The 25,865-nt window shown below is 49.2% G+C and overlaps 1 long non-coding RNA gene across 2 annotated transcripts; it reads left to right on the forward strand.

Moving 5' to 3' along the window:
- The first annotated feature begins 1,424 nt into the window (after nt 1-1,424).
- On the forward strand, nt 1,425-15,384 carry LOC135419386 (uncharacterized). Of its 2 annotated transcripts, XR_010432966.1 has the most exons (4): nt 1,425-1,460; nt 7,259-7,432; nt 8,654-8,747; nt 14,900-15,384. It is a non-coding gene; the product is annotated as an uncharacterized LOC135419386 (long non-coding RNA). The 2 variants fall into 2 exon arrangements; XR_010432965.1 differs by lacking the exon at nt 8,654-8,747.
- Nucleotides 15,385-25,865: the final 10,481 nt, after the last annotated feature.

Consider the following 25,865-nt stretch of genomic DNA (forward strand, 5'->3'; position numbering starts at 1 on the left):
ACAATGGGAATAAATAATTATGTCTAATTGCACAATTCCTGTTGAAAACAGTGTTAAATGTTGAGTCATTTGTTGTCTGGGTGTCAGTGCCTGGAAATTTAACTGCCTAGATTTTTACAGGAGATGAGAGTTGTGTTTTCTGCTCAGGCTCTGCTGATCTATTGCCAAGAAGAGTTTTTTTAACAACTTTTTAATAACTCCTCCTCCTTACCAACCTCAGCCCACCCCACTGCATTTGGGGCACCGATGCTGGAATGGTGCAGGGCAACATGTTTTATTCCACATTTTTCCTAGATTAACCTTTTTCCTATCCTTCTCCTCTTGAATTTCACACTAAGGACCCTTGCAAGCACAAGGCTGAGGTGGAAAGGATATTTTCCTGGATATTTGAGCCATATGCCCAAGGGGATCTGAAGCTTGGAGGTAGAATTTTTCTTTATTTTTCCCTTTTCTAGTGTTGTAGATAAAAAGAAGCACTGAAAACAAGCCTTGAGTAGGGTTTGGAAAAGGTTGTGTAGTAAATTCCACAGGTTGCAGTTGCTTGGGGACCAAATTTATCTCTTATTTTTTTGTTATTTATTTTGCCATTCATTTCTCACGAAGAACATACCAATAAGGTTTAATATTCACTTTGTTGTATCCAAATAGATACAGATACAATTTTTATCCTGACTTGTCCCCTGCTTTTAGCTGTAGCAGGGAGTCCCAGCAATGGAAATATTTCTTTGACATGGATACAGTGCATGGTGTGGGATGAGTGTTTATTTTCAGATGAACACACACATCTTGTGGCACAGCTGGTTTAAAAACGATGGATGGAATTATCCCTGTGCCTTGAACCCAGCCTGGAGCTGCAGCTCAGTCCAGGTGTGTTGCATGGTGAGATTTGGCTTTGTTTTGTTCACACTCCATGTTTGATACATCAGCAAACACCCTGTAATTAATTAACTCCACTGCAGAGGGTCTGTTATGGATCCTGGTGGGAGCCTCGTGTCCAGCTCTTGCTAATATCACTCTGAATTATTTCTGAACTCTTATTTTTAAGAGCTGAAGCATTTCTACACCAATTCCTGGCTGTTCCAAGGGTTATAATTACTGCATTATTATTATTATTATTATTATTATTATTATTATTATTATTATTATTATTATTATTATCTTCATTAGTCCATATAATGTTTTCTACATGTGTTGTCTTGGTGACTCCTGGGTTACATAAACACCACTAAGAAAAAAAAACCCTTGAATTGCAAATTTTTTTTTGCAATACTGTGTTGTGTTGGAAGAAAACTTTAATAAATTACCTCAAAGAATAAACTTCTTGTTAATATTTCATTGAATATGCATATAATGTGTATAATTCACTAAGTTCATGAATAACAGGCCTGGGTTTTAATAGCTCAGAATGAGCCTTTTATACATTTGTGGGCTGATGATGAAGCTCCTTCCTTTGAGTTCAGGTAAGTTAAAGGGATACAGTTTAATTTTAGTTTTTAAATAATAAAACTTAATAAATAATATTAATAAATAATGTATAAATAAATGGTAAATATAAATAATAATAACATTATTTAAAAATAATAACCGAAACTAATGACTTCAATTGATTGTATTTCAATTCCTGCCAGAAGCACTAAAAATGAAGTGGTTTTCTCTGGGAAGGATTTGTGAGGATCCACCTCAGAGAACTGTTCCTTTATTAGTTTCAGTCTGTACTTTCCCTGATTTCTGAAGTGAGTAAAGGGTATTAAAAATTAACCTTTCCAGGCCATGAATTAATCTGCAGTTTGTCTCCTCGCAGATTTATGTGCTGCACACACGAGCTTAGCAATCCTTGCCTGGCTGGTGATTGAAACCATGACTTGTTCCTTCTTAATGCCCTTAGAATTTGTTCTTCCATCACTTCTTCAAAGATTATTTCCCCTTTTATTGCTGCTCTGTGTAATCCTATTTTGGGATGGCTTTTTATCCCCGTTTCATACTGGTTAGTGGAACAGCCAAATGTGGGGTGTAGAAAGTTGCTGTGATTTGATGTGAGGCTTTTTTAATGGCAAATAATTTAAATTTTTAACTGTGAAGCAGTGATAGTTATTTATTGATAGGCCATATATAAATCCATGGGTTAAGTAAATGCTTATACTTGGAAAAATGTTATTTCCATGCCCAAATATTCCAGGTTAGAGGCTGAAGGGCAGATCCTGATCACCTCTTCCTTAATCTCAGGGAAGCACAGCGTGCACAGCCATCCCAGCTACTTTGATGGAAAGCAAAGTGTCTTAATCTTCTTGATTTATTTTACTAATTCTTCCCTGGTGCTGCTTGTAATCCCAGATTAACGGCATTGTGTGCTAATTTTATTTTTATAACTATCATGGAAATCTCATTAAGTAAAGGGAACATCTAAAATGTCCTCGGGGCTTTATTTTTAAACAAATTATCACATCGTTTAGCTCAGACAGTTCTCAGTTGTCCTCAGAAGACTCTTCCAGGGCTGGAATTACTCCTGGCTGTCACACGTCGGGTCCGATCGCTCGTTTCAATAAGAAAACTGTGTTTAAAATAAGAAAAATGTGCTTAATTTGCAACTTCTGACTGTCTGTTGGAATTAAGGGTTTCCCTAAATTCACCCTTGTGTTCTCACTGACAAAAGTGATATTAGTCCAAAGGAAAGTTGGTTCCTCATACCCAGGGAGCACCTCCACTGTTTGCCGCTCCGGCGTCTCATTCCCTCTGTTTCCAGCTTTTCGGGTCTGTAGAATCTTCTGGAAGCAGCAGCAGTGCTGCCCCAACGTTTTGAGTACAACCCCAGTGGGAGGGGGGTTTTTTACAGCTGTGCCAAAAGCACAGCAAGAAAACCAAGTTTGTTTTGCAGGTTCCCAGAGCAGAAACCGAGGCCGCGTCCCTGCCGTCGGTGCAGGGTCATGGCTTCATCCAGAGGCACGAAAACCTCAGGCAAGATTATCCCATCTTGTTCTGGTTCTCCATCACAGTTTGATTACATATTCCTCTGTCACCTCAGGGATGCCAGGGAAAACCAGGGGGAATTTGAAGTGAAGAGTTAAACGCCGTCGCGGCCCCGTCGGTGAGAAGCTGCAGGTTACACAAATCAAAGCTTTTTGGGGGAGCCACAAGAAACTTTCCCAGGACTTGAGTCCTTGCAAATGATATTTATCAGTATCCAGGTAACAGAAAATGAGGAAGATTCAATGGATAACAAGGAAAAGACTTGGTTCAGTGGCTGCTGGGAGCTGATGCCACGACACCGAGCCAGGGCAGGGCAGGACCTCAGACATGCCCTCAGCAGCACAACAATCCCCTGGTGTCCCAAGGACAGAGGGCTGGGAAGGGAATGCCCTGCACTGGAGGGACCTGTGGGTGAGGGTGGGCAGGGCTGGTGCTGCCTGTGAGGAGGGAGGAGGAGTGGGTTTGGTACCCAGGCAGGAGGAGGCAGCGATGGATCCAGCGATGGATCCAGCCCTGCTCCGTCTGCAGCCACCTCCTGCTCCAGGGCCTGGGTCAGGAGCCACCTCCTGCTCCAGGGCCTGGGTCAGGAGCCACCTCCTGCTCCGGGGCCAAGGCCTGGGTGAGATGCAGAGGTTTTGTTCCCAAAGCCCCTGGTGACGTGTCCTTGCTCCCTGCAGCAGTTGGGCAGTCAGGAGGACGATGCTCCCTGGGCTCAGGGGGCCTTGGGACAGCATCCATGCTGCTGGAGAAGCCCAGTTCCCGTGTTCCGTGCTTGGATGAGCCCTGATTGCTGCTGGGTTGTGCCACTGTGGGCACCACGTGGCCCTGGGAAGCCACAGGGATGCTCCCAGAGCTGCCCTGGTACCACAGCACTTGCTCCAGCAGGTCTGGACCTGTCCCCTGAAAGCTCAGCACTGCAGCAAGGGCTGCTCCAGCTTCTCCAAATCCCAGTCCCTGAGCGTTTCCCGGCCATCCCGAGGGCAGGGTGGTGTTAATGGCCCCCATCACACAAGGAGAGGTGAATCCAGCCCCTGCTGGGGGGTGTTTTAAGGAAATCTTAAGGTAGTAGGGATGATTCATGAATATTAATAGTTTGTAGAACCTTGGTGATCACGTGGCTGCTTGTGAGATGCTGCTGGAAATATATGGGATGGAGACAGGGCATTGATTCCTTCCAGGATGAGGGGGGTCATCCAAACAGCTTTTAAATAATGGCTGTGGAGGAATTAAGACCAGTTTAATCCCACTAAATAATACTCCTAATGATAAACCATTAAAATCAAGTTGACTTTTAGATTCTTGCAATTGTATGAGACAAGGTGATTACACTCAACATCAGTATTGATAATCATTAAAATAGATTAAACTATCGACTGGGAAATAAGAAATGCTGGTTGACTCTGCAGAAGGGCTGGTTTGATTCCACAGCAGCAGTTCCCCCTGCTCCCTGGAACTTGTGCTGCTCCCTGGAGGTTCAGGTCCCAGGTCCTGTTCTTCACGAGCATCACGTGCCTCAAAATTAACAACTACTGAAACAGTATATTTTATATTTAAATGTCTTTGGAGGAGGGGTTGCAAACTTAAGGAAGAAAGAATTTTATCTGGCTTTCTAGTGGGCCACAGACTTGTACCCTCCCCTGCCTGGAGCCCCAAGCTGGACAATGTCTGAACACAGGGAAATGAGCTTTTATTTCCGTCAGCAGCAGCCTGAACTTTCTCCTCTTGAAGGAAATTCTTGTAGATATGGCCCAAAGTGCCTGACCCATGGAAGGGCTCTGTTCTCCTGAGGAAGCTGAACACGTGGAGCTGCCCAAGCTCATGGGCCATGAGCAGAGCTCTGAGGGGGACCATGGGTGGGCCTGAGGTAGCCCCTAAACCCACCAGTCCATGGGGTTGGAATGAGATGGTCTTTAAGGTCCCTTCCAACCCGAAGTGCTCTGTGATTCTGTGATAATGGGAAGGACCAGAGGAAGCCCAGAAAGGGGGGGTAATTTTGGGGGAGAGGAGAGGGGACACCCCCTCATCAGAAGGAATCTTTTATTGCCAGAGGCAGCACTGCTCCCTGAGGGACTGGCCAGAACTCCAGAGCTTGATGGTAAAAATACCTTCCCCATCAAGGAGAGAAGGTGGGAGCGGAGGATGCAGGAGAGCTCTGGGGCACATTGGAGGGAGAATTGTTCAAAGAGGCTTCTTGGAAATGGAACATCCCCCTCCTGTGCTCCCTGGGAGCTCCCTGGGAGCCACCTTGTCCTCTGGCAGAGTCTGCTGTGCCGGGGGTGCCCCGATGAAATGTGGCTGCAGCTCTGCTGTGGGGATATTGAGCACTCACTTGTCTGTGCCTTCGATTGCAAAGGGCTTTGTAAAATTGATTACTGCTCTGGCTCGAGTTATTGTGTGACCCTGTAAATACCGAGCCAGGACGGGCATTTTATGATGTCTGACTTCCCTACAATATTTTTTTATTAAGTAAACGGTAATGGAAATATTGGGTTTTCATTCCTCGCTTGCTTCTTTCCCAACAATTGCCAGTAAATCAAAGTTGCAAAAAGCTGTCTCCCCCCCGTGCTGGCAGGGCTCACGGCAGCCCGGTGGTCACTCATCTGGGAGATGATATCCCCTCATTTCTGGGCACTCAGCAGGCTCCAGTGCTGATGGATTGACACTCCCAGCTCTCAGAAGTGGTGCAGGGGAGCATTTGCAGCACAGAAATGCCCATATTTTAAGGCGAGGGCTGGCGGCTGCGGCGGCGCCAATTTGCTGAGGTACAAAAATGCCACGCTGAGAAAGCAAGGAAGTATTTCTTCCCCTCTTCTTCCAGCATCCAGGTTTGTCCCCGTTTGTCAGTGGGATGGTGCAGAAACCCCCTGTGAGCCCCTGGCCACGGGGCCAGCAGGGCCAGGCATGGACCTTCTCTCCCATCACACATCTAAGAACCCCCAGCTGGATGGTTTGACACCTTCTGGGGCAGTTTGATATCTCCTGTGGGGATTTGATCCCTTCTGGGGAGGTTTGATTTAACCTGGGGCAGTTTGATCCCTTCTGGGACAGTTTGATCTCTTCTGGAGTGATTTGTTCCTTTTTGGGGTGGTTTGATCCCTTCTGGGGCAGTTTGATCCATTCTGGGGTGACTTGATCCCTTCTGGGGAGGTTTGATCCCTTCTGCTGTGGTTTGATCCCTTCTGGGGCAGTCTGATCTCTTCTGGGATAGTTTGATCCCTTCTGGGGCAGTTTGATCTTTTTGGGAGTGATTTGTTCCTTTTTGGGGTGACTTGATCCCTTCTGGGATAGTTTGATCCCTTCTGGGGTGATTTGATCCCTTCTGGGGCAGTGTAATATCTTCAGGAGTGATTAGTCCCTTTTTTGGGTGGTTTGATCCCTCCTGGGGCAGTTTGATCCCTTCTGGAGTGACTTGATCCCTCCCGGGGCAGTGTGATCCCTTCTGGGGTGACTTGATCCCTCCTGGGGCAGTTGGATCTCTTCTGGAGTGACTTGTCCCTTTTTGGGGTGGTTTGCTCCCTCCTGGGGCAGTTTGGTCTCTTCTGGAGTGACTTGTCCGTTTTTGGGGTGGTTTGCTCCCCCCTGGGGCGGTGGGAGCCCCTCTTTTCCGCCCTGGCCGGGCATCGCCGCTGCTCCGTGGCCGCTCCGCTCCCTGCTCCGCACCCTCCGGGCGGTTCCCAGCAGATGGAGCAGTTGCTGTTCCAGCGCTGCCGAGCCGGGAAAGCCCAAACCCCGCGGGCTCCGATGGGCTGCAGCCCCCGCCCCGGGAGGGACCCGCTGCTCTTGTCTTTACTCCCGGGTGTGAATCTGCCCCAGAGCCATGAGAACCAAAACCCAGCTTCTGTTCTTTTAGTCTTTCGCTATTTTTTTTTCCTGGCAGCCTCTGCTTTCTGTCCGTGTTTTGCCCAACTTTGCCTGTTTTCGGCTGGGCGCGGGGGCTGGTGCTTTTTTGGAGGTGAACCTTGGGCTCCAGGTACCCCCAAAAGCTGGCAGGCTCAGCCTGAGCTCCACGTGTTGCAGCTCTGGTGAAACACAAAGGTGTGATTTATTATCGCACGCAGAATAATCCGCTTTTACGTTGAGGGTAATATTATGTTACTTAGTCAGATCTCATTTGTTATTTATTGCTTTCTCTCCCTGCACAGCTGTGGATGCTTCACCCTCTCTCCTGGTGGATAATCTCTGTGGTTTTCCTGGTGGGGACCCAGCAGTGCTCCCACCCGGGGGGTTGGAGGGATGGGATGGGGTGAAGTCTTTGCAAAGAAAACCAACATTTTTTTTGCCCGTTTGTGCCTAGAAACAGTAACTTCTGCAAAGGGTGAGCTGGGAGCAGCTGGGCTGGCTGGCAGCAGGATGGGAGCCACGGCTTGTCCTGGGAGATGAAATATGTGGCTATTGAGCTGCTGCTGCTGCTGCAAAAGACCCCCCAAAAGGATGCTGTTGACCCCAAAACTCACTGTTGCCTGTGCAGGTAACTCTCCCATGCCCACCTGCTGCCTTTTCCGGGTGCTGCCACGGGAGAGGCAGGGCAGGCAAAGTCACTCACGGGCTCCTGCTCTGCTGCCTGGACACAAAAATACAGATTTAGGTGCTGCCAAAGTACAGATCTTGCTGCTCAGTGCAAGAAGAACCTGCAGCACAAGCACTTTCCTTGCCACCCTCCCTGCCCAGCAGCCTTCCAGAGCCCAAGGAGTATTTGGGCATTACTCTTGGGCACATGGTGGGATTTTGGGGGTGATCTGTGCAGGGCCAGGAGTTGGACTTGATGATCCTGTTGATTATAACACATAATCCAGATGTCTCAGCCTTTAGAGCTGTCTTTCCTCCCAGTCTTCCCCGTGCCCACAGTTATCAGCTCAATTTCCCTAAGCACAACAGACACATTATTTTAGTTGTGTATTTGGATCCTGATACCACCACCACCAAATTTAACCCAACCCTGGAGGCTGCAGCACCACATGAAGCTGCCCCAAGCACAAAGCTGGAGACTGGTTTTATTTTAAACCCTCTTTATCCAATATTCCATTTTATACTTAAAAGCAGGTGTATGATGGGGACATATTAAACGTTGACCTTCTCGCTCAGCTATCTGCTAATGTGATTTCTGGTGGAAAATCTGAATTCTTGTAACTTTATGTAAAAAGTGCTGTCACAAACCCTGGCAAGTTTTCAGTGTGATGAGACCCTTGGAAAAAAAAAAAAGGGGAGGGGGGATTTTTGTTGTGTTGTAGTTACTGCTGTCTCCTGTGAAGGAGATCGTTAAGGCTCAGGAGCAGCTCTGCCCTGTTCTGAGTGGCTGGGATGGCTCCTGCAGGGAAGGGAGCCCTGACAGTGATGGATAACTCTGCAACTTCTCAGCAGCTGCCTGGGCTCGTCCTGCCTTTGCTTTGTGTTTGTCTCTGGTTTTCACTCAGGACCATGCTCAGCTTTGTACATCCCCTGCCTGCCTCCTTCCCCCTGTTGCTTACAGACAAACACCTTTGGGTGAAGACCTGACCACCCCAGGACATCCCCTGTGCCCTGGTCCTGGCTGATACCACAGGGCTTCCCACCATCCCTTGTCCAGGACTTTTCCCCCCAGATCCAAGTTCTTTGTTTATTTTTGCTTGAAATACTTTAATCAAATCTCTAATATAAAAAAGGCTTTCCTTGACAGCTCTGTTGCTTGTATAAACTCATTGATTTCGTTCAGGTGAGCCGGTGGTAGCCAGGAAATGAGTGTGTGCTCAGCAGGGAGGACTTCAGGGAGCTGGTTTGGTGTGTTTGAGGTCTTGGAGAGGAGACAGGTGAGTGTTTTGGCCATATTGCCTGAGTAATAAACCAGTTATAGACATGGGAAATGGCCTGGGAGACTTTGGGAAATCATCTTCATTTAAAAGGAATCGGTGAGGCTTTAAAAAGGAAAGAAGAGAAAGATGTGGGAAGAGGATTGATGGGAAGTGGAGTGAAGGTGCTGAGACAGAAGGTGTTACCCTGGAGGTCATCCTTGAAGTTGTTCTGTGGTTGTCCTTGAAATTGTCCTGTGGTTATCCTTGAGGTTGTTCTTGGGGTTGTCCCAAGGTTATCCTTGAGGTTGTTCTTTAGTTATCCGTGAGGTTGTCTCTGAGGTTATCCTTGAGGTTGTCCTGGCTGGATCTGCACCTGGGAGAAGCCCAGCAGTGGTGTCCCCTGAGTGTCCCCCCGACCCTTCCTCATCCTGTGGTCAGGGTTCACCCTCCACTGACCAACCCCCTCAGCAGAGCCATCAGGAAAATACCTGATGCCAGTTCTTCTGTCCCACAAAGGGCAGGTATTTCAGGGCAAGCCCACCTCTAATTAATAGCAGGATTTGTTTAAAGGAATCAATGTCTGTCCTTGACCTCAAGGCACAATTGAAGCTATTAGTGTATCACCAGACCTGAAATGAGCTGTGATACATGAGAGGCAAACCACTGATATCGAACCCAGCAACACAGAGGAGAATCTGTTATTCCTTCCAAGGAAAGCTGTGTGGTTGTCTTTAAATACTCCAACTGCCAAAGGCTGCAAGGGAGGACTTTTCCATGGCTAATTTACTGAGGAGTGTGGTGGAGGCTGGGGCAGGGCACAGCATCTGCCCCAGGCAGAAGAAGTTGTTTTGGAGTGAGGAGGCTCTGCTGGGGGTGATGAAGGTAATTCACTCACTGGGTGCTGGACATAGTGGCTGCAGGAATATAAGAAATAAATCTCAGATATAAATGTGAGAGGGAAAGGTAAAAGTGAGGTAGAAGATGCAGTGAAGGTCTGCAGTCCCACCCTGGGGCCTGTGGTGGTGTCACCCCTGTCAGGCAGAGCAGGGGATGTGCCCAAGGCACAATGATCAGTGAAAAAGCAGAGAGTTGGACCTCAACATCCATCAGAGGTTCATTTAGGTTGGAAAAGCCCTCTGAGACCTTTGAGCCCAACGATTCCCCCAGCACTGCCAAGGCCACCACCAACCCGTGTCCCCAGGTGCCACATCCACGTGGCTTTTGAACACTTGCCAGCCAGTGCAGCCAGGCCTCAGGGAATGCCTCCAGTGGGAGCAGCAAACCCAGAGCTGGGAGAACTGGCTGCAGGCTTGGCCTCCCAACGTGCTGCTAATTAGCGGCAAGTTTGAAAGTCTCCTGGAGCACGTGGGTAACCAAGATCTGGGAGTGAGACAGGGCTGTCAATGATGCTTTTATGTTCAAAAAAGCCTGTGCTGTGCTGTGGGTCAATGAGGAGCTGGGAGGGGGCGAGGGCTGGTCAATACTCGTGGCCCAAGGTCTGCAGAAATCTCCATAATACAGCGCCGGGTTCTGCAGGGATGGGAATGCTGGGAGGAGGCAGCACCACCCCGGGCAGCCACGGGCTTGCTGCACCATAAACATCATCATTACAGGGGCATCTTTATGCTTTCCTGTTGTTTGTTGGAGAACAAAGAAAAACCACTCAAAAAAGCCAAGTATCAGGAAAAGAAGGGGCTCTGCTGGCACTGGCTGTGCCTTTGGTCAGGCTGGTCCCCTGTGGGTGGTTCCTTCAGTCACTGGCATTGTTTCCGTGGGTCTGTCCTATATTCTTTTGGGGTTGTCCAGGACTTTTTCCCCCCAGTTCTGTTTAAATTCTTTGTTTGTTTTAATGAATTCACTTCTATAATATAGAAAGACTTTTCTTGCCAGCTGTGCACTGCCTGTGTGAACTCACATGTTTCATTAGGTAGCAAGGGGCACAGGGGCCGTTTCCCTCTCCATGCAAACCTTCCCTCCAGGAATGCTCTCCTGGCTCTGGCTGCTGCACAGCACGAGGGTTTTTCATTTCCAGTCCCAAAGGTAAAGTTGTTAGTGAATGCTTGATCATTCCTCTTTAGTCTAAATTAATTAAACGACACAGTATCTATTGTATGAAACAAATGGGGATCATTTCACAGGGTACAGTGTACACAGCGATTAGAACGTGTGATCTTCCCGGAGAAATATGGGAAAACAATGTCCTTTGCAGGAGCAGGGATGGCACTCCCCTCTCTGCCATACATCTCCCTGTTAGAGGGTAGTGCAGTGTAATCCCAGCCTTAATAACCAGCATGACAGATGTGGAGTCCAGAGCCATGTAAAGCCTTGTAAGCACCAGCTGCACATGGCCATCCTTCATCCGAAACATGTGGGAATCTCCAGCATTCCCGTACCCCTGGCAGCAAACAAAAGCTGGTGGAAGTGCAGCCCATCAGTATGTGAGCACCCAAACACTGCTCGTGTCTCCAGTCTGGGTTAAATCACGGCCCAACCACAGCCCCGGCTGTCCCCTCACCCCAAATTTATTATAAATTCATTATAAAGCAAGTCTGGTTTGCTGAGGATTCCTCCCTGGCTGCCTCCCAGCCAGCACCACAGAATCATGGAATGGTTTGGCTCGGAAGGGAACTCAGAGCTCATCTCATCCCAACCCCCTGCCATGGGCAGGGACACCTTCCACAAACCAGGTTGCTCAGGAGCAACCTGTATCCTCTGAGTATTCCAGAAGAAAAGCATTTCCATTACTGACAGCCCATCAGGAGCACTCTAAACATGCATTTACTGAAAATTCCCCTTTTTTTTACTGAAAATGCAGCCACCAGCCAGAGGAGAGGGGTGACGGAACTGAGATTAGTCTTTGGAGCAATTACCAAATATTTAGGAAGTGTTGCTGAGGGAGGAGCATCAGCCCAAATTCATCATAAATCATTTTAAGTAATAAGACCCCAGTCAATAAAACATATGGAGGAGGAGGAGATTTGGAAATTCCTTTGGAAAAAATCCAGCTCCTCTCAGAATTATCCCCCAAGGTGTTTCTACTCTGGGGAGCAGCCCCAGGGGTGTGAGGGGTGCAGTGCCCAGAGATGTGCCCAGGACAGGATGCCCTGCACAGGATGGAAGGAACAACTATTCAATCCTTTTAAAAACAACCAAACAAAGGCATTTTTGGACTTTAGGACATTAAATTTCCAGCTTTTAGGAGAATGGTTGCTTCTCAGCGTGCTGGTGGTGCTGCTGTTGGGGTACAATGCTCTCTGGGTCCCCTCATCTACAGGAGTTTGGGGTTCCTGGGTTCTGCTCAGGGTGGAAGGTGTGGGGAGAGGGATTTTGTTTTTGATAATTCTATTGATAATTTTGGGGTTTGCAAAATTTTTCAGCTCTGATCACTCACACTGCTGGTATTTGCTTTCCAAAAGAGCAAACGAGGTTTGCTTTTCCCAGACACATAAAACTTGGGCTCCTGATGCTCCATACAAACCCTGTCCCAGCCAAGCTCTTCAGTTGCCCTGAAGGAAAACAGGAATCTGAATGGAATGTGGAAAAAGGGAAATCAAACAAAGAAATGGAAAGCCAAATTTTCGGGAGGGATGATGAGCACTCCTGCACACAATCCCCCCTTCCTGTGCTCCCTGTGTTCATATATTCTTGTTTTGACTCATCCTGTACCTCCAGCTGTGGCAGAAGCTTCTGAGAAAACAGTTCAAATACAAATTTTATGTTAAAGTGGAGGAATCAACAGAATTATTCAAGTGGTGCAGAAACAGCCTCAGCAAAGCGAGTGTGTGCAGCATTCCAGCTATTGATGCATTATTCCCTGACAGCATTCCTCATCCTTTGAAACAGCTGAAATGCCTGATTTGGAATGCTCCAGTTTATATAAGAATATTAAATATGCAAAAGCTCTTCCAAATAATAGTTTTATTAGTCCCTGGTGGGCTCACACAGGGATTTGGCACGTTGCTCCCGCCGCGGGATCCGCTCCTGCTCCTGCAGCTCCCGGGTCCCCTCTCCCTGCAGCTCCCAACCTGACCCTGTGCCCACATCACGGCTGGAAGGGCCACTTGGTGCCTCATTTGCATAAGAACTTCATTAACAAGTAATTAAGTGGCAGGAACTGATGGGCCCCAGAGTTCTGAGCAGGCAGGGCAGGGCTGGGTGGGCAGGATCCCACTGTGGAGCTTTTTGTGGGAGCAGTGACACTGTTCCATGTGTATTTTCTTCCAGTAATCTCCGTGATGCCCCAGAACTACATTGTGTAGGTTTTTTATCCATCCTGCTTTTGACTAAGAGGGTTTTTGTGGAGTGCCTTGGCCACGTGTGTTTGGATGGGCTGGGAGGGGACTCTGGCCATGACCCAACAGGCAGGGTGACACCTGACACTGGGCTGGCATGGGGGCTCATTCCATCTTGGAATAAACCTAAAACCTCAAGACAAATTCCCAGGAATTCAGGGGCTGTGTGGGGCACACAGCCTTAATGGAGAAGTGGCTCTCCATCTGAGCTGACTCCAGGAATACAACCCCACCTTCAACCCCGGGACTGAGGCAGTGAGAACACCCCGAGCAAAGGAGTGTCCCCACCACACCCCCATGTGGGATCAGCATTCCCACTGCCAGTTACAAAACCACCCTGAGCTGCCCCAACCTTCCCCCAGCCACTGGCACAGGGGACAGAAGGTGCTGCTGGTGCTGGGCATTGCTCTGTTGGCACAGGTTTGTGAAGTTTATAACTTTCTTTTTAGTTCTTAGCTTTGAATCAGGACACGGATGCCTTGTGCTCCTCTCCCCAGCCCAGGAGCACTCGCTGGGACTTCCCACATCTCCCACATCCCCTGGCTGGTGTCACACCACATTCCCAGGTCCAGCTCTGCCATTGGAGACGGGCTCGGAGCTGGTATTTGGAGCTACTCAGTATTCAGTGGCACCACTTTTCTAATGCACATGGATTTAATTCATTTCTGATTGATCCCATAATTACAAAATTTGTTTAAAGCTGTTATATTATCTCCTTATTTGACACAATATGGCACAATTTTGTTATAGTATTGAAAACCAAATAAGACAACTGCAGCTGGTAGCATTTCAAAGAGCTCTTCCCTTTAAGATGAAATCAATCCTGTTTCAAGTTTATTCCCTTGCTTTAGGATTGAGGCTCTAGGGGTGTATTTTGCTGAAAAATGTCTTTTTGATTTTTCAGAAATTCTTTAGATTAATATGCAGCTGTCATTGCAAGGCAAATCCAGCCCTGCTTTCATGTGCCTGCTCTCTCCCCGGGCTGTGGGGAGTGCCCACCCCTGCCCAGAGCCACTGGGAGCCCACGGGCAGCACCGGGAACGGCCCCTGGACCCCTCTGCCCCCTCACCCCCTGCCCAGCCCTGCCCAGCTCACACCCACCACCCATTTTTAGGGCAGGGTTAAAGCACAGCCCCGTGACAATACAGAGAGTTTTTGGTCCTTTGTGTGTCCCCTGGTGAGTCTTTTGAAAAGTTGTTTAACTTGCAGATCATGTCGGGTAAACTTTCCACCGGGAGGCTTTGGAGCAAACAGGCACCGGGGCCGTCAGTGGAGTCTAAATATTTATATCAATATTTAACCACTTCTTCTTTCAGTGCCATCAGTCACAGTCACAGGTTGGGTTGGGTTGGAAGGGACCTTAAGGATCACCTCATCCCACCCCTGCCATGGACAGGGACACCTCCCACTAGCCCAGGTTGCTCCAAGCCCCATCCAACCTGGCCTTGGACACTCCCAGGGATGGGGCAGCCACAAATTCCCTGGGCAACCTGTGCCAGGGCCTCATCACCCTCACAGGGTGGAATTTCTTCCCAATATCCCATCTAACCCTGCCCTCTGCCACTGGGAAGCCATTCCCCCTTCTCATACACGTGCTGTGTAGAGACCCCACTTCAGTTATGGGACATCCCTGCTACTCAGGAAGGAGTTTTCCCATTTTCTTTCTCCATTCCATCACTGCAGAGTCCTCTGGGCTGCTGAGGATGGGGATTATCTCAGCCCAGCAGGGACCTGCTCAGGGTTTGCCAGGGTGGGCAGAGGAGACCCTGGGTGATGCTGGAGCTCCTGCTTTGCAGAAACCACTGCGACTGTTCTCGATACGTTGTCAGAAAAAAAAGGCAAAAAGTTCTCTTTGTATTATTTTTTTTTCTTATTCAGCTAAGTAGGAAGAAAGAAGGAGCAGGAAGAAAGGAGGAAAAGGGTTTCTCAAGTGCTCCCGAGGACTCCTGAGCCTGCCAGCCCCGCCGTGTTCTGTGCTGGAGCCCAGCCCGGGCAGGTGAGGCGGGCGCGGAGCGGCGGGACGGCCGCGCTCCGGGAAGGGAGCGGTGCCGGTTTGGGGGGGTTGTGGAGGCTTTAAAGATCCCGAGTCTCTGTGCAGGGACAGTCTATTTGCTTGAATCTCGCTTCACAGAGAGCCCCGTTCTCCCCTGGCATCTTCAAACGCGGCGCTGGCGCAGCGATTGAAGCGGCGGCTCTCGGAGCCTCGGCCGGCGCGTCCTGCGGGGACGGGACGGGCCGCAGATGAAATGTGCTTAGAAGCCTCTCCTGCCGCTGCCTCCCACCATCGATCTCTTTAAAAACAGGATTTCTCTGCTTTCCCTCTTCCCCAAACCCGGCCGCGGCTTGTGCAGGGGCTCGGGGAGCTGGGGGGGCTCCCGGGCCAGGCTCCCCCAGCCTGCCCACGGGTGCTGGGGGTGCTGGGAATGCTGGGGGTGCTGGGGGCAGTGAGGGTTCTGGGGTGCTGAGGGTGCTGGAGGTATTAGGATGCTGAGGGTACTGAGGTGCTGGGGGTGTTGAGGATACTGGGGTTACTGGGGTGCTGGAGGTGCTGGGTGTATTGGGATGTGTAGGGTGCTGGGGTTGCTGAGGGTGCTCCAAGTGCTGATGGCACTGGGGTGCTGCAGGTTCCGGAGGTGCTGAGGCCACTGGGGACACTGTAGGTACTGGGGAACTGTAGGTACTGGGGACACTGGAGGTACTGGGGTGCTGGGGGTGCTGAGGGTGCTGGGGGAGCAGCAGCACAGGGTGTGCAGACACAGGTCTCAGCCCAAGTCCTTCCTCCTCCCTGCCCATCACCTGCAGTCAGGGTCCCACGGGGGGGGGGTTCCCACGCGTGTCCAGCCGAGGGTTTTCCAGGATCCCGGTGCTGAGCAGCTCCAGCCTGAGCTCGGCCTCCCCCTCCGGAGGCCACTGCCCCGGGACACGACCCTTCGGAGCTCGGCTCACCCCGGAGCCGCCCTCGGACCTGCCCCTCGCAGGCAGGGATGCAAATGACCGGGTTTGGAGCTTGTTGGATAAATACAATGTTTGTTCTTCCTAATGGATTTCAGCAAGATATGGTAAATATGAACTCCCAGGTGGGGCAAATGCATAATTCATGAGCAGGCTCAGCCTGCTCTGCCTCACTCCTGATTAACGTGTGCTGGCTTTGGCTGGGGCAGAGTTAATTTTCCTCACAGTGGCTGGGATGGGGCTGTGGTTTGGATTTGTGCTGGGAACAGGGCTGGTAACCCAGGGATGATGTTACTGCTGAGCAGGGCTCACACAGAATCAAGGGCTTTTCTTCTCCTCACCCCACCAGTGAGGAGCTGGGGGTGCACAAACAGCTGGGGACACACAGCCAGGACATCTGGCCCCAGGTGACCCCAGGGATATAATTTGCTCCCTCCCAAAATCCCTCCAAAGGAGTTAAGGGTGAATCTGAAGACCTCAGGTGAGCGGTCAAGCGGGGACCAGCTTTGATACAATTTCTGGGGAAAAAGATGGCTTTCAGTAACTAATTAATCCTCTCCCCTCTGTCTGCACACCCCTCTCTGCATCAGCTTCCCTGTGCAAACCAGCCTGCCCCAAATAACTCCCTGCTTCTCTGCTTATCTTCCCAAATCTCAGTTATTAATAAGTGTGGGCTTAGGAAGGGGTTAAGAGGTGAAAACCTCCTGCATCGATCTTTAGAAGTGTCATTTAACCCAATTAATTCCAGCCAAGTAAATAGGGTTTAAATTTCTGCTTAAGTGATTTGATAAATAGAGGCCTTCACCTCCTTCCCCTTAATTGGATGTCAGTCCATGAACACGGAACGCTGGCGTTTGACGCCACGGCAAAAACTGCCCCCAGAAGTGATTAGAGCCTCTCTCCAACACTCAACCTGTGCAGGAAACCTGTCTTCCAGACTACTGGCCTTCTCCTTCTCCCTGGGCATAAATTAACCTGCTGCCCACATTGCAGCAGCCCCCTGTGACCACAGAGGGTGACGCCGTCGCCTTTGGTGGCCACGTCTCAACGGAGCTGCTCCATCACCAACCTCGTGCTGAAACTGGATTTAAGCCCAAGACCAAGAAGTCAAGGCTGGTGCACTGACTTACCACTTCCCAATTTTTTTTTCCTCCCTTGAAGTTGTCTTTGGCTCGTGTGGTGACAGCACAACCAAAAGCCATCTTCCCATATGAAAGGAGTGACATTCAGCGATGCAATTTAAGACCTGGGTAAGTCAGATGTTAAACACCTTGGGGGTATAATCTCCTTTTAATGTGAGCACAACTCCCATTAACATTAATAGGGGGTTGTACTGCGGCTTCAAAAGGAGAATGTGCACCTAAAAGTGCAAATTAGCACTTACAAACTCTATTGATAAATTATTAAAGCTCATCATTAAAGCGTAGCCACTCCCCCAGATCATTAGAGCAGGTCCAAACCAGCACAGGGGCATGCGCAGAGCTCCCTCATTAAACCGGGACTAAAATGCCATTTAGTCCCCAAAATGAAGCCAGTGTAAATATTGGCTCAGCAGCCCCAGCTCCACGCACAATTTGGAGTTTCCAGAGCTTGAACTTCTCTTCTTCAAATGCAAATGAGCACCAGGAGGTGCTTTTAATGCAGGTCACCGCTCAGAAATCGGTGTTTAAAAGGTAAATGAAAGCCCAAACCCCCAAACCTCAGGGACCAGGCTGCCACCAGAGCTCTTTGTTGTTGTTTGTGTGGCCCCACGACTGTGATAAACCAGCACCTCCCTCCTCTGGGATCAGGCCTGACTTGCCAGGTCTGCCACAACCCATTTTCCTCTGATTACTTGCTCCAGTGAGGATCATGGGTGGCACTATAGGATCATGGGTGACACCAGGATCATGGGTGACACCACAGGATCACAGAATCCCAGACTGGTTTGGGTTGGAAGGACCTCAAAGCCTGTCCAGTCCCACCCCCTGCCATGGGCAGGGACACCTTCCATAGACCAGGTTGCTCCAAGCTGGCCTCGGACACTTCCAGGGATGGGGAGCCTACAGTGGGGAAGGAAGAATGCAGTGCACACCTAGAGCACTGGGACTGGGCAACTATTCCCACTTCCAGCACTAACCCCAATCTCCAACAACAAGAGAAAGGAAAGCAGGACCAAGAAACAATCCCAGTCCTTCCAAACTGTTCCTGTGGCACCCAGATCCTCAGACCTGCCCCGGAAGGTCCTGTCAGCCCGTTCCCTGTGGCTCTTCAGTTATTAACTGTCTCTGCCATCTCATCCACATTAATTCCTCCCTTCCAGGACACTCTGTATCTCTGGGATATTGCCCTTTAACTCTCCCTTTTGTCACATTAACCAGACCTGGGTGTCTCCAGCTTTCTTCATAATTCATGGCCCAGAGCAGAGACGTTTTTTGGTTGCCCCCCACAGCCCCTACAACCCCAGTGATGTCTCCTGTTCCACAGGGGGAGCAGAATTGTTGGCACCAGTCTCAGTCAATCTCTCCAAACTGGATATTTATAGGATTACAATCACCCTATAACTTGGGAAGGAGGTTCAATAGGACATTGTCATCCTTTCCTGAGAGGGATTTACTCACCCTGTGATGATTTTTAATGCACTAAAATAGTATTTCCTCCTGTGCTTCAATATTCAGATTGACATGGTTTGTAGTAACCCAGTGACCAACATTCCTAATTTATAGGAAATGTCTTCAATTTATATCCCTAAGTTATAGGATATTGTCTTCACCCTTCCAGGAATATTTTTTTTTAATATTCAAAACATGGGCTATTTTTTCATCAAGGTTACCTTGCACAGTGTTGTAACCACTATCCTTAAACAAACCCCAAACACTAAACCCATTCCTGGAGCCATTAACCAAATTATTTTTGAAAATAAGGGTTATATTAATGTAGCTGCACAAGGAGTAAAGTCAAGAAAGCAGCACCTCAGCAGTGATCCCGAGTTTGAAGTGATGCCAGCTCTTTCTGCTGTTGTGAACTTTGCAGCAGGTGAAGTGAGTGCAAGGAGTCCCAATTTCTGGAGCTAAATAAATGTACAAGTTCAACTGAGGAGGTTAAAACAGATCAGAAAAAGTGTCCTTTATTCCTACGAAGAAAAGCTGTAAAAATAAATATACAAATTCAATGGAGCAGGTTAAAACAGGTTATAAAAAGTGGCCTTCATTCCTGTGAATTAAACTGTAAAAGGATAAAAACGGTGTCCGGGAGGTCTTCTAAAATTCAAATAAAAATTAAGCACATTGTGGTTTTCAGACTAGTTTAGCTAAAAAAACCCAGTCTTGTGAGTGTGGGGCAGCTGGACCCTGGTTCTGGAAGGTCTGGAGGTGGCAGCTCCAGGTGAGCTGTGGTTCTGCACATAAAACACAAGGTAGGATGAGCTGGGAACAGGAGAGGCAGACAGAGATGAAGGGCAGAGTGACACCTCCAGTGATGGCCTATAATGAATTTTTTAAAGTTTTCCAACCAAGAGCAATAAAGGTCAGCTCCCTTCCCCTGAATTCAGCTAATACTTTATTAAACCTGATTGAGATGACATGAATACAGCAAAAGAGACAAGTCTGTCTGTGCTTGGCTGCTGCTGGAATCAGGGTTGTCAAATCTCTCATCCTGCTCTCCCCTCATACTCGGTTTGCAGCTTTTGGCATTGCCTCTAAAAATGTGCATTTGTGTGATGGCAGCTTAAACAAGCAGAACCAGGGGGTGGTTAAACAACCTGTGACCTGTCCTTTGCATCTCCTGGAGGATTTGGTTCACCCCAGCCCCTGCCTTGCTCCCAAACCTGACTGGTATCTGCTTCCCAGCCCACAAATCCATAACCTATTGCCAAACAGCAGCTCCCTGAGTTGCACTGTGCTGGAAAACACATGGAATACCACCTCCACCAGCTCCTGCCAGCAGAAAGCTGGGACAAACCCCAGGAACTGAGCCTTTTCTCCTTGCCCTTCCCTGGGTCTGTTTGGGGACACCCAGAGAGGGAATCCAGGGAAGGGGTTGGGGCACCATCAGCTGGTGGCTGGTTTGGGTGCTGCTGTGATGGTACTTTTCAGGAAAGTTGAAAATATGGACTTTTGGGCTTGGGGTTTAGCAAATTCAGCTCAGAGTGGGAGGCTCCAGGTGAAGCCCCTGACCAGGGACCTCTCCAGCAGCCACTGGTGCCCACACCAACTCCCCTCAGGAACACAAGCAGCCTCATCCCCATCAAATGAATTCCAATTATTCCACACATTACACTGAAAACACTCTTTCCTTTTTAAAAATAATTATCCTGAGAAAACACGTTTTATCTCTCTAATAAGAAATCATTAATTAGAAGATGTTGACCCGGTGAGCTGTGATAGTTGGGTGGATGATGAACACTGCCTTTAATCAGACCTTTTACAAGCTAGTGGATGTTAACTTGTGGCTGTTAATTATTCACACCTTCAAGTATTCCAGTGGCTGGAATATTTCATGATTGCCCTTCCTTTTCTTTAATAGCGATGTTGGATTTTATGAGCCAGGAATTGCACTTATTAATTTACAGGCATTTTGCACTTCCATGCCAGTCATTTAGCATTAACTCTGTGTTTAAAAATAATAAATGACCCCTGACTCTCTATTGTCTGTCCTAATTAGCATATTGTCTTTTAAAGAGGAAAGCATGTTTTCTCTTCATTAACAGTAATATTACCTCGCAAGACAATCAGGAGGTCCGTGATCCAGAAGCTGCCGTGGACGCCAAATTACCTCCTCTAGCAGGACAAAATCAATTAACACCACCAGGGATGTCATTATTGTCACATTATGTCACGGGATATACTCCAGGGTAAATAAATGATTTGTGGAATTTTTAATGCCGCCGCTGGAAACCCGAAGTGGAGCCACAGGGGTGGTGGGACCGGCGGGGCCGGAGGGTCCCCGAGCCACACGGCTCTGCCCCTCCCCGGGGGCCAAACTGCTCCTGGGGGGAAAAGGAGGGGGGAAAGGTGGGTCGAGCGTGGGTTGGTGGCACTCGCGTCCCGCCAACCTTCAGGGAGCATCACCCAAAGTCACTTGGCACCGCACAGACTGGGCCAGTGCCGCGGTTGGGCAGAGGGGAGGGGGCACAGAGAGGGCTCAGGGGAGAGAGAGAGAGAGCGTTTTGTAACCAATTTTCCTGCCAGAACTCCGGCCGTGCGTTTGCTGCTCCTTCAGGCACCTCCAGGCTGGGCCTTGGCAGAGCTTCCCCCCCTCACACAACACCCAGCAAACGCCGTTTGCAAAAGTGTCCCCAACTTCTGTATTTTGCCCTGTGTCGGGGGGTATTTAATTAAGTCTGCTCTGTCTGACACGATCTGATGTCATTGTACAAGGAGATGTTCTTTGTTAGCAGCGCGCTTAGTTTCAGGCTCCTCTGTGTATTTGAAACCATGGTAACAGAAGAGTAAGCTAAAGCCAATGAGATAATGAGATATTCTCATTGTAATTGTGTTTCATGAGGGCACACGCTCCCATGGGTGGGATCCGACTGCCTTACAACTGCTCACAGAATTTAAGGAACAGGCACATATCAGGGCGCTGGTGTTTTCCACAACAGCCACGACAACACTCCCCACGCCGCCTTTGCTGCTTCCAGCGCGTCCCAGCGTGTCCTGGGCGTTTGTGTCTCAGGAAATAACGCTGCCAGTAATGACCAGTGTTTTTTAAACCCTCAGAACTTCAAGGAACTTCAGGTTTGAAAGGCATTAACGAGGCTGCCAGGCGCTGGTTTGCATGATAATTGCGCTGGGAGCTGGAGGGGAGGGATGCAGGCAGGGGGAGAGGGATGGGGCTGGAACCGCCACAGCCCCGGGTCATTGGGGGGACCAGGGAAGAGCCCCTGTGGAACACAGCCCACGAGGTTCATCCTCCTGCTCCCTGGGAGCCAAATCCAAAAGTTCAGTCGTCATTTTAATTCTAAAACTTTCTGGAGGCTCTAAGGAAGGGAGAGGAAACCAAACCACCCAGGAGGTGGGTTTTGGAGAGCCCTTGGTGAGGTTTGATTTTGCTCCCGGGTGAAGAGGGGCCGGGGAGGCCACGCCCTGAGCACTGTACACATCACAGGTGCGTTGAGTGGCACACAAAAGAGAAACAGGAAATATAATTTGGGGAATGGAGTGAAACAGATCTGCTTCAGGCCTTAATTGTCTTCACTCTGTAACATTGTCTCTGTCCTGTGTAACTCCCAGCAAATGCACAATTGTGACTCTTTTCCCCAGAGCACCTCAGTGTAGGGCAGGACCATTTGGGATGGTGAGGATGCACCCATGGAATATGGGATGGTCTCCTGACAACAGTCACAAAATATCAGGGAAAATCCATTTTTCCTGGAGCAGGAATAGCGAGGGAGTCCCTGGGAGCAGTGGTGGGGTGATGGATCCTTGTCCTGCCTCGGCAGAGCCTGGAGCTGCTCCAGCACCCAGGGCAGGCACAGGCAGGGGAGCAGCCACAACGTGCTCCACACTGGAGTCAGGGATGATTTTTATTAATGTTATTATTACTGTTACTTCAAAGAGGACACTTCTGATGTGGGGACAGCTGACAAGATAAATTATATCTGTTGTCAGCTGCATGTATAGACCTTTGTGAGATTTTAATTAAAACCAGGCTCCCCATCAGCCCCTTGTGCATCTTCACCAGGGCTGGGGCTGCCAGCACTGGCACCCACACAGCCACCACACCATTCCAGCTCCTTCCCACACCACAGGGATTTTGGGTTTATCTCCTGCACATTAAGAGTTAGTGCCTGTATTTGTTTGGGGTGAAACAAGACCATGAAATGCAGTATTTTAGACCTAATGGGCACCACTTCTGGGAGCATTTCCCACTAAAGGTGCCTGAAAATCCTCACCAAAATGGACATAATCAGACATAAAGCTCATCCAGTCCCACCCCCTGCTGTGGGCAGGGACACCTTCCACTAGATCAGGTTGTTCCAAGCCCTGTCCAGCCTGGCCTTGGATTTTGTTGATCCCACATTAACCCCTGTGTGACACTGCAAGGACTTTGTAGATTCATTGATTTAAGCATGCCCAGGGTAACCAATACCCCATCAGGGGTTTTGCCCTTCCATGGTAGGAGTCTCCTGCTCCTTAGTCACTTCACAAGCCCCAGAACCCCAGAAACTGCCCCCAAATGCCCAAAGCAGAGCTGAGAAAGGGTTCAATTCACCTTCACAGCACCACAGTTACTCATCTCAGCAATTTTCCCCCCCAGTTTGTTGTTACAGCCACGGGTCCCAGTTCAGCCCTCGTAAAATAAATCTGTTATCAGAGCTTGTGTGTAATTACTGCTAAATGCATGTGGTTTATTTCCAATATCAGCATCCACATTAGGCACCAAAACCACTTCAGATGCAGCTATAACTGCACTTTATGGCTCTGTCATTTACTGACTCCAAGCAACAAATATTTAATGTGACAGTGACACTAAAACACGGCTCAGCCTGTCCTGTAATCTGCATTTTCACGATGCCATGAGGAGCTGCACACACTGACTGGGATGCAGCTTGTCTGCCCTGGGAAACCTTTGCTGCTGAGACGGGGGGAGCCAAGGCCTCCAGCAAGGGGAGGACAAATATTTTTGGCTACTCATGTAAATAAGGTGCTGGGATTAGCCTGGATTTCAGTGGAAAGGGTCACGAGTCCAGATGCTTTTGTAGGTGTGCACAACACCAGCTTCTGTGATAACTAAAATTTTTGGAGCATCTCTCGTGAAGGGGCTGCTTTTCTGGGTGCACCAGAGCACCTGGATTTTCATAGCACTCCTTGGCTTTGGGGATGCCCACAAGTGACTCCTGGCACCAGGGGAGGGGCCACCCCAAGCCCCAGCTCCATGGTTCCATCCCTCCTGGCCCAGTGCCAGGACAGGTCAGGTCCTGCTCCTGGAGTGACCACGAACCGCCCTGGAAGTGGGCACGGCCTTTGGGACAGGCTCCTGTGCAACCCATAAAGTTTACGGGGTTTGCAAGGTTTCAGGAGTTCTAGGGGGTTTTATGAGGTTGGGTGTAAGTTCTTCCAAACTTCAAAGGTACCTGCAGGAGGCTGAGGTTGGGACACGTTCAGAGCATTTCCCGGATCAGCTCCTGCCCCCTGGCAGCGCTGAGCAGTGACTGCACACCACTGCCACCACCCTGAGCCCACGCTGGCCATCTGTCACTGCTGTCCCCACCTCCCCCGGGGCAGGGGGAGTATCCTCCAGCCCTGAGGTGACATGGAGCATCTCCTCCTCCCCAGGGTCGAAGGGGTGTGCGAAGCACCCGGAGATGCGGAGGGGTGGACGGAGGGGATGTGGTTTGCTGTGGTGAAAATCATCCCCAAATTAATTTTATTGGTGTGTTTTGGAAAGCTTGATAGCAGCACCGTGGAGGAGGAGTGCTGAAATGACCCACAGCTTGGGCAGCTGGGGGGGCATAAATGTTTCCTCAGCAGCGAAGCTGAAGCAGAAGGACCCTCTGTGGTCCAGGTGTGGGGCTGGGATGGTCAGTCCTGCCCTCTGAACCACCCACATCCACCACCCACATCCACCAAACCCCAGGCCCTCCCACGTGTGCAGATGCACCAAAGAGGAAGGTTATTTTAGAAGTTGTTCAACTCTGCCCAGAAAGAAACACGACCCAACTGCAACTGCAACCCCTTCTTTCTCCTTCCCTAACGTGCCCATGCACAGAACAACTTGCCAAGAGCCCCCTCGCAGAATTTACTGCAGAAAAAGCTCTTTGACAGCCTTGTACAGGAAATCGGAGTTGTGTCGTGGCTTTTTTTAATTTAAGCAATACACACAAATCAAGCGTATTTATTAAATCAATGTATAGTCATTTTTACAAGGAAGTGTAATTTAAAAACAGACATAAAAGATTTCTGAAGTAACGATACACATCTCTCTTGGACAAATGTTATTTCAGGGATTTATGATAATCCCTTTTCTGAAAGAAAAACGGAGCTAATTGAAACAAACTTTGTACTTTCTATTAATGCCATTCAAACACAGCCTGTGCTGCCAGTTATAAAGTGACACTGAAAGCTGATGCTGTTCTCAACAACACCACGGCTTCTCAGTTTTATGTACTTTTTAATTTCCTCTGTGGAAAATCTGTTCTTCATAAAAGGGCTGCTAAAAAAATGTGGAAAAAGTTGATTCATTCCATATTTACATTCTTGCTGGTACCTGGAAATGAACCAATTACCAACATGAGCCAAAAGAGAAGTTAGAAAAGTCATTTTGAAAAGTCATCTTCCGACAGGCTCCGCTTCAGAAGTGCCCTGGGAAAGTTCTGCTCCGATGGCAAACACCTTTCATCCTAATAGGATTTGGATCCTCAGCCCCTCACTCGTGCAGCTCGTCCGTGCCACCACTCCAGACCCTCCTGAGCTGGGGGTGGCTCTGGGGAGGGGCCTGGACTCATATCCCAAACTCACACTGGAACTGGAAATTCAACTTGGACTGGAACCTGAACGTGTTCTCAAACCAAAACCTGAACGTGAACTCAAATCTAAACCCAAATCCCAAACCAAGCCTGAACCTGAACCTGAACATGACCCAGCCCTGAGTCCAAACCACAGCCAACCTCAAAAATAAATTCAACCCAGATCCAAACCTGAACCTGAGCCCTACCCAAACCAAAACCCAACCCCAACCCAATCTCAAGCCAACCCCAACCCAACTGAACTCCTCCCCAAACCTAAACCCCAAACCCCAAACCAAACTTGAACTTTAACCCAACCCAAATCTCATCTCAAACCCCAACATCTCAGCCCAGCACACCAGGGCAGGGCTGCTGTGGCTGCAGGAGAATGCACTTCCATCTAACCCTCAGCACCACCTGTACTAGTTTCACTCACAAAGAAGAAACCCCAACAATTTAATTCCC

This window comes from Pseudopipra pipra, chromosome 10 (genome assembly GCF_036250125.1).
Source record: "Pseudopipra pipra isolate bDixPip1 chromosome 10, bDixPip1.hap1, whole genome shotgun sequence".
In the NCBI taxonomy this organism is placed as follows: domain Eukaryota; kingdom Metazoa; phylum Chordata; class Aves; order Passeriformes; family Pipridae; genus Pseudopipra; species Pseudopipra pipra.